Raw genomic sequence first — 19,550 nt, 5'->3', positions numbered from 1 at the left:
AAGGGGACACGGGTTCGAGCCCTGGTCTGGGAAGATCCCACATGCCGCGGATGGGCCCGTGAGCCACAATTACTGAGCCTGCGCGTCTGGAGCCTGTGCTCCGCAGCGAGAGAGGCCGCGATAGTGAGAGGCCCGCGCACCGCGATGAAGAGTGGCCCCCGCTTGCCACACCTAGAGAAAGCCCTCGCACAGAAACGAAGACCCAACACAGCCATAAATAAATAAATAAATAAAAACATCTGATTGTCTTAAAAAAAAAAAAAAAAGCATGTAGAGTAAAATAACTAATGAATTTAATCATAACCTAGTAATAAATATATTTCTCTTAATTAGATGACAATGATAATTTCAAAAAGAGCTAACACTTACTGAACAGTTAGTGTGTTATAGCCACTGTGCTTACCACTTAAAATGAATTATCTCATTTAGTTCTCAAAACACTCTGAAAAACAATTACTGTTACTTTCCTCATTTACAGATGCAGAACTTGATACACAGAGGATTAAGTAACTTGTCCAAGGTCACACAGCAAGTGAGACAGTAAGACTCCAGACCTCCAGTGGCTTACCACTGTCAAACTGAACATCTTTAAGGCTTCAAGTTGTATGAATGGGTCTCTATTTTCAATTTTTCCATACCACCTGTGTGATAATGGTCTGAGGTACTTATTACAAATGAAGATTCCTGGCTCTCAGTCCAGGTTTACTGAATTAGAATTTCTGGAAGTAGAACTCAGGAGGCTACACCTTAACAGACATCCCAGGGTGATGAGCAGGCAGTCATTTTTAAGTAATGATGAGAGCCACCATTTTTAAGTACATGATTGACCCCTTATTCCTATACTCCAAGCATACCTATTTACTATAACCAGAAAGCATCCTGCTTTCTCCATCTTCTCTGTGTCTTTGTTCATATTACCAGCTCCCTATGGAATGTCCATTTTATTTATCCTTCAAAACCTTCTCAAACTCACCTTCACCTGGCCTCTCCTGAATGGGCCTTTCTCTTGATCTGCCATTGAACTTTAAGACTCCAATACAATATTTCTCTCAGGTTATCTAAAGAAGTGGAATACTTAATTGATAAACAGAAAGGAGAGTTTCCTTTTTACCTCCTAAAAAGCCTTATTAATATGGTGCCTTGCCTGGAGTAGATGTAAATTTTTTTTAAGTTTGTTGAATTGAATTACAGATTCTTTTCCCCATCAATGTTTAGGGCTTGACCCAAAAGATAAATATTAGTCAACAAATTAATGTTTGAATCTGGCTTCTTTAACCAAAGGGAATGGAGATAAAAAGACTGTAGTACAAAAAAAAAAAAAATCACCCTAAGAAAAATAAATTTAGGGCTTCCCTGGTGGCGCAGTGGTTAAGAATCCACCTGCCAATGCAGGGGACACGGGTTCGAGCCCTGGTCTGGGAAGATCTCACATGTCGCGGAGCAACTAAGCCCATGCGCCACAACTACTGAGCCTGCACTCTAGTGCCCGCGAGCCACAACTACTGAAGCCCACACGCCTAGAGCCTGTGTTCCGCAACAAGAGAAGCCACTGCAATGCGAAGCCCAGGCACTACAACGAAGAGTAGCCCCCGCTCGCCGCAACTAGAGAAAGCCCGCACGCAGCAACAAAGACACACTGCAGCCAAAAAATAAATAAATAAAAATAAAAAATAAACTTAATCCATAATAATTAACAAGATTAATTTACTAGATATCTACATCTCCTTTAATCTATGAAGACTGATAATGCTTATGACCTCAACAACTGCTCTAGCCTCAAAATGTCAGTATAAGGTAGGTGACAAGAAAACAGCAGCTATATGAGAAAGGCAAAATGCATGTTGACCATTTCCAGACATTTCTGACATCATCTTATCAATTCAAGGTGGCAACAACAATTGATAATATCGGTTTTCTGCATTATTATTTAGCAACTGCTATTACTCCACTTAGAAATAGGTAGGAACGTTATAGACACTTGAGTAAATTAAAACTTATAGGAAAATAACATTTGGTACTTATCAAAGTATTATATAGTCAAGCTCCAAGGACCATATCTATATCATAAAATCAAACAGATCTACATGACATATTTTGTGAAGGACTTATTCCATTTACATTTGAATTTCCAAAGAATATCAATTTGCCTGCTTTGGCTCTTGGGAGTAAAAAATTAATGTGGAAGTAGTGTGAATGGTTTTATTATAGTCCAATGGAGCTGTCACATTAAAAGGAGACATGAAGTTTTTGGCCTCTCACCTTCCGAGATGGCCCACACACTGTCTATGGAGTGTGTATCTCCCTGATTAAACCTTCTTTCTTTAAAAAAAAAAAAAAAAAAAAGGGAGACATGAAATTTTTAATCAAAGAAGAGTTGATGTTTTCTTTCTTTCTACTTTCATATTACATGAGAAGCCTTTTACTCTGGGCTATAAACGATCACAGTCTTTAGTTCCTTAGCATGACCTAAGAATCAAAGCCAGAACCTTGGTACAATATTTCTGAACTGTTCCTTACTTCTGTGCTATACTATTTCAATCCTGAAATTATTTTTAAAAACATGTATGTAATAACTATGTGAATATATATCAACATTTAAAACATCTTATTAAAAAGTTAAAAGACTGCATTTGATTTTTACAGTTTATCATATAAAGGAGTACAAGTTTCCAACCAGAGCCACAAAACCTGTATTAGAATAGGTTAAGATTTTTTGCAATACTGATACTATTTTGTGCTCTTACCAGAATATTACAGTAGTATTAACAGTATTTGCTTGCTTAGAGCAAGTATATAAAAAAGGTGGGTTGTACTATTATGGCCCACATTTTATAGTATTATTTATTTGAGGAATGGGTATTTAAAATTCCATGAGACAAGTTACCTATACATGCATAAATTATTTCTGACTGGAAACAATTTTCTCCTGTTTATCATTTTTGAGTATTGACAACAGAATACTATATGCTATAAAACCTAAAGAAATGGCACACAAGAGTGTTTTTTCAAGTTTTCCTAAATAAGATGAATACATAAGATTTTTCATGATCCAATACTCTTGTGTCAAGGAGGAAATGCAAACTGAAATTATAAAATAAAAATAACAACTTCCTACCACATCAATGAGCTATAGCAAAGGTTGTATTCAGAGCAAAATTCATAGTCTTACACACCTATTACTAAAAAGAAATTAATACAAATAAAATTTAGGGAAAAACAGCAAGGAAACTCAAAAAGAGGATTTTTACTTGTAAATCAGACTGAGATTTCTTTTCCTGTTGTTTCTAATTAATTTTTCTTTTAATTTTCTTTCATTATTATAATGGAAAAACATCCAATGTGATTTACAAATAAAAATCAATGAAATAGATAAGTCACTAGATTTAATCTTAATCAAGAAATGAAAAGGGAGAGTACACAGTTTTAGGTGTGAAAAGAATGCTAGAGAGCAACAGAAGATTTGAAAAAACTATAAACGGGAACTTTAAAAAAGTTTTAACAATCAGATGAAAAGGATGACTATCTAGGCAAATGGAAATTAATAAAATTAACTCAGTTAAAAGATAGGAGACCTAAATAAATCAATAAGCATGAAAAGGGTTTAAACCTTGTCAAAAATTCCATCAAAAATTGTTAAATATTTTATGGGTAAATTATCTGACACCTGTCAAGAATAAACTAGTTCTATGCTCTTTAATCTCTTCCAAAGCATACAGAAAAAAGTTTCCTTCTTATTTTTTACTGACAGCCAAATCCTGACAGTTGGTTTGGGGTCTCTACAGAGCCAAGAAGTTGGGGAAACAAGGGAAAGATCTAGTGAAGAGTTCCTGAGTCAGGTGAATCTTCACACTCTCTTGGACTGCTAGCAAATATCAGTCCCTAGCAAATTAGAGTTTTTCTGAGGAAGCAACAGCACTGAAAAGCCCTTAAAATACCACAGCCACGAAGGACCAGCAGCAGCATGCTCTTCTAGCCCACCACCAGATATTTTTGATCACTGACTTAGTATTGTTTTTTAGTTTTTTAGGTTTTTTTTTGCAGGCTTAGAGAATTTTTATTGAGAGTCTCGGACAGCCTGGAAAATGCAGTGCAAATAATAATATATATTTTCTACTTTTTAATCTCAAAATATATCTAATTTGTCTTTTGATTTTTCTAACCTTTTGATATAGATTTTTCCTAAGAGAGAAGTCCAGGCCACCTGTCTTCTAGGGATGCAATTTTCTTGGTTGTAATATTTTTTCAACAGACATTCTGGATAATCAAGAAACCTCCTTCCCAATCACTACCTACGTTACTCAAAAACTCTCCATATTCATTCATTCATTCAAAAAATACTTACTGAGAACCTAAGAAGTGGAGATATAGCAGTGAACAAAACAAAGTCCCAGCCCTCAGGCAGTGTGCACTCATATTGGGAATAGTAACAGACAACATTAGGCACTTACTATGTGCCAAGCACTGTTCTAAGTACTCTTGCACACATTAACCTACTCAATCTTTAAAACAACCCTGTGAGTTAAAGGCTTTTTCTTTATACTTTTCCTTTAAAGATGAGAAAACTGAGGCATAGAGATTATGTAACTTGCCCCAAATCAAAGATAACTCCCAGGCAGCCTGGATCTAGAGCAATGCTATCCAACAAAAATATGATGTGAGTCACATATGTAACTTTAAATTTTCTAGTAGCCGCATTAAAAAAGGTGAAAAATAGGGGAATTCCCTGGAGGTCCAGCGGTTGGGACTCCGCGCTTTCACTGCAGAGGACAGGGGTTCGATCCCTGGTGGGGGAAGAAGGAAGGATCCCACAAGCTGCGTAGCAGGAAAAAAAAAAAAGGCGAAAAATAAACAGGTGAGATTAACTTCAATAATATCTTACTTAACCTAATATATCCAAAATATTATAATTTCAACATGTACCAACAAAAAAAGTTGAATTATTTTACATTCTTTTTATCATATTAAGTCTTCAAAATCTGGATGTATTTCACACTTACAGCACATTTCAACTGCTCAACTGTCCCATGTGGCCAGGAGCTACTTGACACATTGTGATTAACAATAAGAAATATGTATTTGGTTTTTCTCCCTATCCCTAGCCCAGAGCTCCTAAAACCCTTGGAATTTCCTGACGGATAAGAGCAATAAAGGTGAAGGAACACCTTTTGTTATTCAGAAGTCCCTGAGTTTGTGTTAGTGGTAACTAGTAGAAAGCCCCTAAGGGTGAACCCACCACGTGGATTGAGTGGATGAAATTTCAGCCCCACCACACACTCCCACCTCAGGGGAGGGAAGAGGAGCTGGAGCTTGAACTAACCACCAATGGTCAATGGTTTAATCAGTGAAGCCTCTGTAAAGAGGCCTCCATAAAAATCCTAACTGAAGGGGTTCTGAGACCTTCCAGGTGATGAAGAGACCTGGAGGTTCTGGGAGGGTGGCTCACCTGGAAGCCCCACACCCCTTCCCACATACCTTGCCCTGTGCATCTCTTCCATCGCCTGTTTCTGAGTTGTATCCTTTTATAATAAACCAGTAACTAATAAACTCTTACTGAGTTGTTAGCCATTACAGCAAATTATCAAACCCAAGGAGGTGTCATGGGAAATCCCAATTTACAGCAGTTGGACAGAAGTTGTGAGTAATGTGTAGACTCACTATTTGCAACCTTGGTATTTTCATAAGTAATGAAATAGAGATAAATGAGATAGGAAATTTTAGGTGAACTCTTCAGGCATAATTATGTTTTAGGTATGTCTATTTAAAAATAGATTCTCCAAGGACTTCCCTGGTTGCCCAGTGGTTCAGACTCCACGCTTCCAACGCAGGGGGCCCGGGTTCCATCCCTGGTCAGGGAACTAAGATCCCACATGCCACGAGGCGTGGCCAAAAATGAAAAAAATAAAATAAATAAAAATTGAAAATAAAAATAGTTTCTCCAGACTTTTGGTAACTTGAAACTTTAAAGTTTTGCTAAATTAAGTTAAATGACAGGAATTCATTGAATATCCAGGTCATTTCAAATAAGATAAAATACTGAAACATTAATTGCTAAACAAGTCTATCTACTTTTGTCTTCTTATGAGAGAAAAACTAAACATGTTTGGGTTTATTAGACACATCCTGTACCACGTTGAGGAAAGAAACTATGTCATGAGAAACTAACATAATATTGTAAATCCACTATACTTCAATTAAAAAAAATTATGCTATGAGGAAATGTATGTTTCTAGAGGTTATAGAATATGTTCATAAAGTTTGCCAATGGGGAAACGGTGGTATGACAAACAGTCCACAATTGCTTACTTCTTAGTTTTCATCAGAAATTCAGGTTTTTAAGAGTTGGGAATTTTAATTAATGTAACTAAAACTAAAAATTAATATGGAAAACATCTTTGTATGCAAGGAAAAAGGTATAAGGAATGGAAATGCATTTTGTTAAGGGAAAGAAAGTAGGGGACAAATTCATATGGATATAGAAAGTTGTAGAAGATTTGCAAGCGAAAATAAAGAATCCATAGAAACGAATTCTATGGGACTTCCCTGGTGGCAAAGTGGTTAAGAACCTGCCTGCCAATGCAGGGGACACGGGTTTGATCCATCGTCTGGGAATACCCCACATGCCGCGGAGCAACTAAGCAGTTTGCCACAACTACTGAGCCCACGTGCTGCAACTACTGAAGCCCGCGTGCTCTAGGGCCCATGTGCTGCAACTACTGAGCCTGTGTGCTGCAACTACTGAAGCCCACGCACCGCAACAAGAGAAGCCACCACAATGAGAAGCCCGCACACCACAACGAAGAGTAGCTCCCACTCACCGCAACCAGAGAAAGCCTGCATGCAGCAACGAAGACCCAACGCAGCCAAAAATTAAAATTAAAAAAAAAAAAAAAAAAAAAAAAGGAATTCAATGTGTGGTCAGGATTAAGATCAGAATGAATTTAATTGAGTCAATGAATTTTAAGATTAAAGGTAATATGGTACAAAACTTGAATATGTTTTCTTTGTTAAGAGAACAAATTTTTTTGTGGGGAATACTGAGCTGCTAACTTTACCTTTTAAATAATTTGTTCTAACTCTCCATATTTGCTTTTGAAATCTTTTATTGTCACTTGGTTAAGTGAGTAAGTATTGTTTCATGGTGACCTATGATCTATTTGACCAAGTGTTTTGAAAGTTGGTATACAACACTTCCATTCCCCAAACTGAGGCGAGAACACACCGTTTCAGCAAGAAGTAGCCAGAGCAGCTGTCGCCCCATTTCCCTCAGAAGACTTGGGGAAAGTTAAAACAGGAGTGGGGACTGAAACCAAACCCCCTAAAGCCAAGTTCCATTACCAAGTTTATGGTTAATATCTCTATCCAAAACTTTATCCCCTTTCTTGTCCCCTCTGACCTCAATGCGGTGCTAACTGAACACTAATCAACCAGAATCAGATGCCTAAAACTGCTGTTGTAGATATCATCAGTAATATACAAACTCAGGTCATTTCTCCAGGGCAAGATGAGCTAACAGACCCCCGAGCCATGGACCACGTGACTGGGAGAATCATAAACCAGAAACATCCTGACTCCCAAAACTATGATTGAGAAATGTCACAAGACCATGGTTAATCCCAGCCTCTTTGCTCTTCCCCTTTAAGAATATCCCTAGGGGGCTTCCCTGGTGGCGCAGTGGTTGAGAATCTGCCTGCCAATGCAGAGAATACGGGTTCGAGCCCTGGTCTGGGAAGATCCCACATGCCGCGGAGCAACTGGGCCCGTGAGCCACAATTACTGAGCCTGCGCGTCTGGAGCCTGTGCTCCGCAACAAGAGAGGCCGCGATAGTGAGAGGCCCGCGCACCGCGATGAAGAATGGCCCCCACTTGCCACAACTAGAGAAAGCCCTCACACAGAAACAAAGACCCAACACAGCCATAAAAAAAAAATAAATAAATAAACCCAAAGTTAAAAAAAAAAAAAAAAAAAAAAAAAAGAATATCCCTAGGGGCTTCCCTGGTGGCGCAGTGGTTGAGAATCTGCCTGCTAATGCAGGGGACACGGGTTCGCGCCCTGGTCTGGGAAGATCTCACATGCCGCGGAGCAACTAGGCCCGTGAGCCACAACTACTGAGCCTGCGCGTCTGGAGCCTGTGCTCCGCAACAAAAAGAGGCCACAATAGTGAGAGGCCTGCGCACCGCGATGAAGAGTAGCCCCCGCTTGCCGCAACTACAGGAAGCCCTAGCACAGAAACGAAGACCCAACATAGTAATCAATCAATCAATAAATAAATCTTAAAAAAAAAAAAAAAAAAAAAAGAATATCCCTAACTCAAAGACCAAGTTGGAGCGGACCTGAGGCTTGTCTCCCACTCCCTTGCATGGCACCCTGTAACAAATCCTTACTTTGCTACAAACTCCTGCTGTCAGAGTTTGGCTTTCTGCACTGCAGACACACAAGCCCTTTGCTCAGTTCCAGAGCCTGGGACATCTTACACCAAGAAAACTAAGTACTACTCAAAACATGATGTGGATACATCAAAAGTGTACAGGAACCATCTTGAAGAGGCTCTTGCTGGCTAAATATAGGATGAATTTGAGCATCAAAATGAATGACACTAATAGATTATAACCTGTTGACTAAAAAGAAGATCCAAAAATCACTCTGATATAAATAAATGAGGGAGAAGGGAAGATTTTCTTTCAGAATCCCAACTAATAAACGTAGAAGGAATTACACAGAAAAGTATTACTTTGCAGCCATCATTTCAATAATCAATTCAGGCAAGACTCATTCATGGAGTCTAAAACTATTTTCCCACATATCACTTATTAATGAAAAAGAGAAAAATGCTAACTTTACAGTGGAGAAACGTGACAGATATCACCTTACCTAAGCAGAATTAATATTGCTAATAATGGGACAGACTAACAAGGTGTGCCTCCTGATGGGCTACACTAGGAACGACACAATACCCCTGATATATCAGTAGTATTCCTGCCCTAATTCATAATCTAAATCTAATCACGAGGAAGCACAGACAAATCCTCAATGAGGTACCCTGTACAAAACAAGCATTCTGATTTTTCAAAAATATCAACACCATGAAAGATAAAGGCTGAAGAACTAACTATTCAGATTAAAGGAGACTAAAGAGAGATAACTAAATGCAGTGGGTTACATTCTGGATTTTTGTTATAAAGGACACTATTAGGACAACTAGAAAAATTTTGATTATTGACTGCGACATTAACTCCTATGGGCTGCTGTTTAAAAAATAAGTAAATATGGGCTTCCCTGGTGGCTCAGTGGTTAAGAATCCGCCTGCCAATGCAGGGGACATGGGTTCGAGCCCTGGTCCGGGAAGATCCCACATGCCACAGAGCAACTAAGCCCGTGCGCCACAACTACTGAGCCTGTGCTCTAGAGCCCGCGAGCCACAACTACTAAGCCCACGTGCCACAACTACTTTAGCCGGCACGCCTAGAGCCCGTGCTCTGCAACAAGAGAAGCCACCACAATGAGAAGCCAGCGCACCGCAACAAAGAGTAGCCTCCGCTCACCGCAACCAGAGAAAGCCCGCACGAAGCAACAAAGACCCAATGCAGCCAAAAATAAATAAATAAATGAATAAATTTATAAAAAATAAATAAATTTTTTTAAAAAGGCTTAAAACAACAGAAATGTATTCTCTCATAGTAATGGAGGCTGGAAGTCCAAAATCAAGGTGCCAGCAGGACCATGCTCCCTCTGAAACTCTGGATAGAATCTTTCTTGCCTCCTCCTAACTTCTGGTTGTGGCTGGCAATCCTTGGGACTCCTTGGCTTGCAGCTGCATCACTCCAATCTCTGCCTCTGTCGTCACATGGCATTTTCCTCTTCTTATCAGTACACCAGTCATACTGGATAAGGGCCCACCCTAATTCAGTATGACTTCATCTTAACTTGATTACATCTGCAAAGACCCTATTTCCAAATAAGGTCACATTCATGATACTGGGGATTAGAACTTTTGGGGGAACACAATTCAACCTACAACAATTGTCTATCAGGTAACTGTATTATAGTGATGTTAAAATTCCTGAATTCAATTGACTGTACTGTCGGTGTATAAGAAAATGTCCCTGATTTAGAAAATATACACTGAAGTAATTAAGGGTGATGAGAATGATGTTTGCAACTAACTTTCAAGGTGGTGATGTGGGGAGGATACCCACACACATATACAAGAAAGGCATGACAAAATCAAATGTGGCAAAATGTTAGCAACTCTTCTGAAACTTTGAAATTATTTCCAAATAACAAGTTTTTCTAAAACCACACATGAAATAATACCTATGAATAAGCTTAACAACAAATGTTCAGAGTCTATATTAAAAAAATAAAACTCTGTGGGATATAAAGAACCTTAATAAATGAAACAAACCATTTATTTTTAGACAATAAGATCCATTATTATAAAGGTGTCCATTCTTCCCTAAATAAATCTAAATAATTAACATTATCTAGATCAAAATCACAATGTTCATATGGAAAAGTAAATGCATAAGAATAGCTGAGAAATTTTTAAAAAAAGAAAAATGAGGAAATTTGTCCCACTAGTAATCACAACCTCATGGTTAAGAGTATAGGCTCTGGAGTCAGAGTTGGTGACAGTCCTAGCTTGTAACTTGAATAAATATAACTTCTCAAAACCTATTTCTTCACCTGTAAAAATAAAGATATTGAGAATACTTAACTCAATTGCTTGCTTTGGCAGCACATAAACCAAAATTTGAACGATACAGAGAAGATTAGCATGGCCCTTGTGCAAGGACAGGCACATTTGTGAAGTGTTCCATATTTAAAGAAAAAAAAAGAAAAATCCTTTCATTAAATAAAATGGCTACCGGTCAGAATATTTAAGCCAGATTTTCAAAAGAAAAAAGAATACCTAACTCTGGGTTTTGTGAGAAATGAATCAGGTAAAATAGGTTAAAGTATTCACCACTGTGACTGGTACACACGTAATAATACGCATTAGCTGCTGCTCCTGCTGTTGTTACCGGGGTCATGATCATCCTCATCATCAAGCTATGCGGTACTGGCATAGGAATAAACAAGTAAATATCTGGAAAACAAAGAGTGCCCCAAAACAAGCCTGAGAGTAAAAGAATTTGTAAATGCTAAATGTGGCATTTTGAATCTGTGGAAAAAGGAGAGATTTAATAAACAGCATTGGTGAGCTCTATCATCTGAGGAAAGAAAAAAGGAATTGGATCCTTATCTCACAACATATATAAGTTTCAGAGTAAACAGTTAAATTATTTGTAACATAAAACAAAACAAGCACCCGAATGTTCATTGCAGCACTATTTACAATAGCCAGGTCATGGAAGCAACCTAAATGCCCATCAACAGACGAATGGATAAAGAAGATGTGGTACATATATACAATGGAATATTACTCAGCCATAAAAAGGAATGAAATTGAGTCATTTGTTGAGACGTGGATGGATCTAGAGACTGTCATACAGAGTGAAGTAAGTCAGAAAGAGAAAAACAAATATCGTATATTAACGCATGTATGTGGAACCTAGAAAAATGGTACAGATGAGCCGGTTTGCAGGGCAGAGGTTGAGACACAGATGTAGAGAATGGACATATGGACACCAAGGGGGGAAAACTGCGGTGGGGTGGGGATGGTGGTGTGCTGAATTGGGCGATTGGGATTGACATGTATACACTGATGTGTATAAAATTGATGCCTAATAAGAACCTGCAGTATAAAAAAACAAACAAACAAAACAACTAATACTAAACTTTCATTGGGTTATTTGTATGGAAATATGTTAATATAAATGTTTCAGACATTACATGAAATTTCTAAAAATCTTATATGTTCTGGTATAATGTTATAAGTCATAATCCTAGTTATTACCTTAAAATGTATATCTCAGAAATAACTAATTTTCTTGTCAACTGCCTTGTTATGAACTTTCATCAAATTTTTTTTTTTTTTTTTTTTTTTTTTTTTAACAGCTAGTTTTTTTTTTTTAATTAATTAATTAATTTATTTATTTATGGCTGTGTTGGGTCTTCGTTTCTGTGTGAGGGCTTTCTCTAGTTGTGGCAAGCGGGGGCCACTCTTCATCACGGTGCGCGGGCCTCTCACTATCGCGGCCTCTCTTGTTGCAGAGCACAGGCTCCAGACGCGCAGGCTCAGTAATTGTGGCTCACGGGCCCAGTTGCTCCGCGGCATGTGGGATCTTCCCAGACCAGGGCTCGAACCCGTGTCCCCTGCATTGGCAGGCAGATTCTCAACCACTGCGCCACCAGGGAAGCCCTCATCAAATTTTTAACTGTGGTCATTTTTAAGTCTTTTGTCATTTACAGACAGTTCTGTGTGTACTCTGATGCTTTTGCAAATATGTTCCTATAAAAGAGTTTCATCTTTAAGAAATTCATGGAAAAGACTCTGACAAGTACAGGTTTCTGGTAACTGACTGTACTGCTGAACTGAATGAATAAGCATTTTCAGAACTCTAATGAAAAACTGATGAACTCATAAAAGTGCTAACAAAAGATCAAGATGGAAAAAAAAAATTAATTACATGGGACTGAGTGAACTGATGAGGATGAGTATAATTTTTGTGACTTTCTGTCTGAATTAAAAAAAAAAAAAATCCAACAAGGACTCAGAGGCAAAGAATATACAAATAAATTTTCACTGCAAAGTAAAGGAGCTGTTACAGTGGAGGATTACTGGACTGAATGTCAATATTATGACATAGTATGAGTGTGTTTCATGTTTGGTAATTGCAATCATTGTTGCTTTTGTTGTGGTCATCCATGTACAATGCTTGGTGTCAGTCTATTTATCTCTTGTAAAAATAAAATACAGTGTGTGTGTGTGAAAAAAAAAAAAACCTATAAATAGAATTTTAAAAATTATTGTCAGCTGTGGAAAGTATTCTTAGAACACAAAATTCAGAAGTTACAAAAGGAAAATTATTTGTAATACCTTAAGATAAAAAACATTAAACAAAATAAAGACAAGCAGAGATATGAAGTTTGCAACATAAAGGATTAATATCTATTGTACACAAAGAATCTGTAAAAATCTATAAGAAAAAGACAACCCAAGAGCAAGATTGGCAATGGTACGAGCAAGTACAGAAAAATGCACAGTAGACTTCAACTGAAAAAGCAAATAAAAATAACTTTGAGGTATCTTTGTTCACATATATAACTAACAAAAATAAAACAATGTTCACAGATATTATGGGATAAACACACATGCTTATCCCATACTCCAGTTTAATTTTCCTTAAAAAAAAAAAATCCGGAAATACATAAAAAGAGCTTTAAACCTGTTAATATCCCTGACTCTGAATATCAAAAAGATAAAGCAAAGTCTATAGTGCCATTAGAAGACTTAATTACAGAAAGGGGAAAATAAAACAGACCCAAAAAAAAAAAAAATTGGAAAAGGAATCACTGACCCTTGCTGTTAGAAGGAAACTAAGCTTTATCAGGTCCGACCACTCACCAACACAGGAAAGTACCACTGACAGATGATCTAGAGCCAGTATTTACTCAGACTACAAAGAGGTGGTTCAACAATTCAAGAAAGCACTGCTGGACAACTAAGTGTTAAAAATTACTTCTCTGTAACATTCCAATTGTTTATAAATGGTAACTGTTTAATAAACTGTTACAGAATTTTGTCCAAATTCAAAGGCAACTTTCAGCGTCTGCATTTATTAAAATTCACCTTTTAAGGCATCATTTAATCATTTTTCTTTTTTTTTGAGATGTCTGTCTCCATGATTTCTTTCTTTTTTTTTAATTTTGTTTTTATTTTTTGGCTGCATTGGGTCTTTGTTGCTGCCCACGGGCTTTCTCTAGTTGCAGCGAGTGGGGGCTACTCTTCCTTGCGGTGCACGGGCTTCTCATTGCGGTGGCTTCTCTTTGTTGCAGAGGACGGGCTCTAGGCACGCGGGCTTCAGTAGTTGCAGCATGCGGGCTCAACAGTTGTGGCTCGCAGGCTCTAGAGCGCAGCTCAGTAGTTGTGGCGCACAAGCTTAGCTGCTCCGTGGCATGTGGGATCTTCCCGGACCAGGGATCAAACCCGTGTCCCCTGCATTGGCAGGCAGATTCTTAACCACTGTGTCACCAGGGAAGTCCACCATGATTTCTTTCTATTACCAGTGGGGTCCTGGGAATATCAGAAATGTCTTTCAGAACCTTCAGATGGAATTCTTCTGGACCTAGAAGCCTGAAATCAGTCAAAGCTAGATGCCCTCTTACTATCTACTATCTAGTTTCTTATACTTTTTTCCTAGCTTTTCCATTAAAGAGCATCCTCTTGTTACAGAAGTTAGGAGATTAAAAAGAAGACATGCTAGCTGTTTCTTATGATCTATCATTTCGACTTTCTGAAGTTGTGGATCTGTGGCTTCTTTCTTACTTCTGGCTGTGATTATCTTGAAGAATCGTCTACGTTGTCATTAGTTTTTCCTTCTTCGAAGCATCAATCATCCTAAAAATCCTATTCATCCTCTGACAACCTAAGAGGTTCCTGACTCTCTCTTCTGCTTGACCTTTATTACGAGTTCCTCCTTCTGACTTAAAAAAAAATCAAAAACTAAGCCCCAGTAGGAGTGGCTTAAGGGGGTGGGGAGAAGGGGAAGTGTGAGGTGAGACTGGGGAAAGGGAGGTTTAGCTCCATCATAATTTCCACCTGCCACTATTCCCCCCCAAATTCTTTGATATGGCTAATTACTGTCTTTTCTCAATCACTAAAAGTGCTATCTAAATGTATTTAGATAAAAGCCCCATTCTACTCTGACCCCCTTCCTTACCAGGGTGCTTCTCAAACTTTTCACATAAAAAAGCCTGGGGAATTCATTCCTTTAGGTGGTACACTGCCCATTAGAATCTTAAACCATCACCGTTAGTTTGCTTCTGTACCAATATTGTTGCCCGAATTAAGAAGATACCATCTGGGGGCTTCCCTGGTGGCACAGTGGTTAAGAATCCGCCTGCCAATGCAGGGGACATGGGTTCCAGCCCTGGTCTGGGAAGATCCCACATGCCACGGGGCAACTAAGCCCGTGCGCCACAACTACTGAGCCTGTGCTCTAGAGCCCGTGAGCCACAACTACTGAGCCTGCGTGCTGCAACTAATGAAGCCCACGCGTCTAGAGCCCGTACTCCACAACAAGCGAAGCCACCACAATGAGAAGCCTGAGCACCGCAACAAAGAGTAGCCCCTGCTTGCTGCAACTAGAGAAAGCCCGCGAGCAGCAACGAAGACCCAATGGCAGCCAAAAAAATAAAAATTAAATAAATAAATAAACAAAATAAATTAAAAAAAAAAAAGATACCATCTGTGCCCACACCTTTCAAATAAATATTCTAATCATATTTATACAACTAAATAGTGTATTTCCATATACCTAACTCATTCAACTACTACGTTACTTCCTGTTCCCTTCTGTGGCAGAGACAGCTACTTTTCCACTAAAAATGCCTTCTCCCCTTCTATGGTGTAAAGTTGTCACTGGAAGGTAGCTGCCCTGTCAAGGACTATCTGTCTCAGTTCTACCTACAACCAGATACAAGCATATGACTCAATCAGCGTAAGGGGAACTAATGTGTGCCAGAGTTTTTAAGAAGCATGGCTGCTAAAGATATAGTTAGAGACTGTGATATAAAGAAAAGAAACCCACTTATTCTTACTTCTCCTTAACATTTACGAGTCACTGCTAAATCGAATCTCAGTTTCTTCATCAGACTCAAGTAGAGTGTTTATCTGAATTCATCCTGAGCATTAATGCCACTGTTTAGCACTGGGCCCGCCACTCCAAGGAGTCTTGAGGTTACTTACTGCGTGAGTTTTCAGTGAGACGCTGGCTGCTGACACTCCTTTCTCCTATGCCCATGGTAAGCAAATACGGCCATCGAACTGCTGTACTTGCCCATATTTAAAAAATATTTAATACGTGCCTACTATGTGCTGTTGTTCTAGATACTTGGGATAACTTCAGTCAACAAAATAAAGATCCCTACCCTCCTGGAGCTTACCTAGTGGAAGCCATTCTAAGCTCATAGAGTTGGTACAACAGGGTATTTTATTTATTTTTTGGCTGTGCTGCGTGGCATGCAGGATTCTAGTTCCCCCAACCAGGGATGGAACCCATGCTCCCTGCAGTGGGAGCGTGGACTCTTCACCACTGGACCACTGGGGAGTCCCTGGCACAACAGTTTAAAACCTATCTGCTAACCCTTATGTAGACTCAGTAAACACAGGCAGTGATGGAACCGTTGGCAGTGATGTGTGGAGTTGTACTGCGGATATTCTGTGTGGGATAATAATGCAACAAAATCAAGCTGTATTCCCATAGAAAACAATGCTCCAGCTTATAAGAGAGGACAAAGGGTACATTCTTAGATACAATGGAAGAAATAAAAGGAAGCCAAAGAAGAAAAGGCTTCTAAGGTGGTGAAGGAAATCACTGTCAATGGAACTTGACACAGTGGCAAAAGAATAGCAAACAAAATTTCCATTTAGAGCTTTAGATGAGACTCTTCATGCAGAGAGTGAGGAATTCATGGAACAATAAGATTTAAAGGAACAAGCCAGGGCTTCCCTGGTGGCGCAGTGGCTAAGAATCCACCTGCCAATGCATGGGTTCGAGCCCTGGTCCGGGAAGATCCCACATGCCGCAGAGCAACTAGGCCCGTGTGCCACAACTACTGAGCCTGCGCGCCACAACTACTGAAGCCCGCGTGCCTAGAGCCCGTGCTCTGCAACAAGAGAAGCCACCACAATGAGAAGCCTGCGTACCACAACAAAGAGGAGTCCCTGCTGGCCGCAACCAGAGAAAAGCCCACGCGCAGCAACGAAGACCCGACGCAGCCAAAAAAATAAAATAAGTAATAAAAATTTTAAATAAATAAATAAAAGAACAAGCCAATGTGGAAGAATTCTACTGGATTTCCTTAAGAAGGAAATGCAGCTTTGAATGTTGGTGAGTCTGTACCAAGGTGCAGGAAACCACCATCCTACTGACAGAGCAAATCAGAAAGTGTGCTCTCTTTCTGCAGCATGCACCTGAAACATGATGGAGGACAATTTAGACAATACAGAGCTTCCATCTATTTCTACTAACTCATCTAGGAATAAATCGTATACTTGGTAGAAAAGAAGGCAATATTGCACAGTAGAAGGAAAACTGATTTGAGCATAAACTATATATATGTATATAAATATATATGGGGGGAGGCAGACTATAGACATACAGACTATATGTATACTTTACAAACCCAAACTTACAAAAGAACCACATTTACTCCAGTTGAGTTAGAGTAATAACCCACTTCTGCATGCTCCTTTGTTCCTATGATGAATTTTTTTCTTTTTGGCTACGCCACACAGCTTGTGGGAGGCTTGTGGGATCTTGGTTCCCCGACCAGGGATTGAACCCGGGCCCTCGGCAGTGAAAGCGTAGAGTCCTAACCACTGGACAGCTAGGGAATTCCCTGATGAATTAAATTTAGATAGGAAAAAAACTTGATTGGAAGAACATGCAAACACTGTCTCTGTAATGTGGGCTGTAGCTACAGTTTAGTTAGTGTAATAACCCAATTTTTTAGCTCATATAATAGTTGACATCAACACCCATCATGAAATATGCACCACAAAGCTAATTCCATTAAAAAGAAAAGTGGAAGTGTTGAAAATTCTCAGCCCAGTACAAATGTACAGTTTACGGAAGAAGGAAAAAGATAAAAAAATCACCCTTTCCATCATTGCTCCTTATCCCTAAGGAAGGTGTCTTATAGGAAACAGTCTTGCTGTCAGTTATTCAGTCACATCAACGAGTCATGTGACCTTAGCAAATTACATATACTTACTGATCCTCAGTTTCTTTGTGTGTAATAAAAGCCTATCTTATGCATGATTCCTGTGTGTTTCTGGAATGCCTTTTCAAAGATTTAACTTAAACGTGAAAATGTATATGAATGTATAGCAAAGCATCTGACATAAAACAGGCTTTCTTGGGACTTCCCTGGTGGTCCAGTGGTAAAGAATCCGCCTTCCAATGCAGGGGACGGGGGTTCAATCCCTGGTCAGGGAACTAAGATCCCACGTGCTGCAGGGCAACTAAGTCCCCATACCACAACTACTGAGCTTGCGTGCCTCAACGAGAGAGCCCGTGTGCTGCAAACTACAGAGCCCACGTGCTCTGAAGCCCACACGCCACAACTAGAGAGAAGCCCGTGTGCCAAAACGAAGAGCCCACGCCACAATGAAAGATCCCACATGCCACAACTGAGACCCGATGCAGCCAAAAAATTTTTTAAAAGAAAATAAATAAATAAAATCTAAAAATAAAAAATAAAACAGGCTTTCCTCCGTCTTTACCCAATACCTAACAGAAGGAGTGAATGGGTGGGAAAAAGAAAAAAGGACACAAAAAAAGAAAATTATAAACTTCATACTACATCCACTTCTCATTTTTCCTCTTCTACTCTCCTCATTTTTGTTTCTCATTCCCAATCTTTTGACCTGTTTCCATTTCTCACACTGGGTCAGGGTAGGAAGCAAGTTTCACAGTGCCTAGCAAGCAGGTGGGAGGAACTAGGGAAGCTTCTGTCCTTAAATTAAGCTCAGAGTCCTAGCATCCTAATATGGAGCTCGTAACAGTGATTTTTCAATAGTGAAAAGCAGGGAAGGTGGGGAGGGAGGACAACTGGCAAGGCTACAGGTTATCCACTGTATAATCAGAGCGTTTAGTAGGCCAAGTATTTCATTTGCTCAAAGAGCTCAGCAAATTAAAAAAAAACAACAACAACAACACAAAAACACAAAACTTAAAATCAATCAGAACATATTTACCACAGAAACACTGTTGTATCTTTATGTTAGGTTTTTACAAATAAACTCCAATGGGCTGCCCAGAAATCTAACCAAAAAGGCTAACCTTACAGAAAAGAACTTTTTCTGGGAAAAATATTCTGATTTTCCACCTTATAATTTTAGTTTCTTTTCTTTTCCTTCCTTCTCTTTCTTTCTACAAAATCTATTATGCAAACCTTAAAAAGCTAACCATTTTCAAATGCCCATGCTTATTTTGTTCTAAACGTTAACTACATGTATTAAAGAAAAATATCCAAAACAATTAGTCTGCGCTTTTGTCAATTAAAAAAGATGTTTTAATGTCAGTGACTCTTTTCCCGATACAATGCAGCAAAGCTGTCATCCCGTCATAACTACCTGTTAACTGACATCACAACTATGTGCTTCAATGAATCATTCAGTCCTTTTCTAATTTTACTGCAAAATAAATCTGAAATGTTTTTTTAAAAGCCTTGCTCTCAAATGTGTTTTCTTATAGTAAATCTTCTGTATAGGTGTTGTGGAGCCTGTGTATGTGAGTCACAAGTATCTGTAATGAACTAACATCTAGAAAAACATCAAGTCTTCCCGCCTAGAGAATTGAATCGGTTTACTTGAGGCTAAATCTATGTAGTACAAAGGGATTTATTAAAGTTTCAGATGTATCACACCCTAACACCCATC

At 38.9% G+C, this 19,550-nt stretch overlaps 1 protein-coding gene and 1 pseudogene across 5 annotated transcripts in view; one reads left to right on the top strand and one right to left on the bottom strand.

Annotated features, from left to right (window-relative positions):
* The window catches only part of YES1 (YES proto-oncogene 1, Src family tyrosine kinase), a 114,991-nt gene that overhangs the window by 54,305 nt on the left and 41,136 nt on the right, over window positions 1–19,550 (bottom strand). The gene's annotated exons all lie outside the window — the stretch shown is intronic.
* LOC118880444 lies at window positions 10,725–10,824 on the top strand (annotated as a pseudogene).

The sequence above is a fragment of the Balaenoptera musculus genome, chromosome 14 (genome assembly GCF_009873245.2).
Source record: "Balaenoptera musculus isolate JJ_BM4_2016_0621 chromosome 14, mBalMus1.pri.v3, whole genome shotgun sequence".
NCBI classification, from domain to species: Eukaryota; Metazoa; Chordata; class Mammalia; order Artiodactyla; family Balaenopteridae; genus Balaenoptera; species Balaenoptera musculus.
The sequence above is the reverse complement of the archived record's forward strand: the minus strand, read 5'-3'. Positions and strand labels throughout refer to the sequence as shown.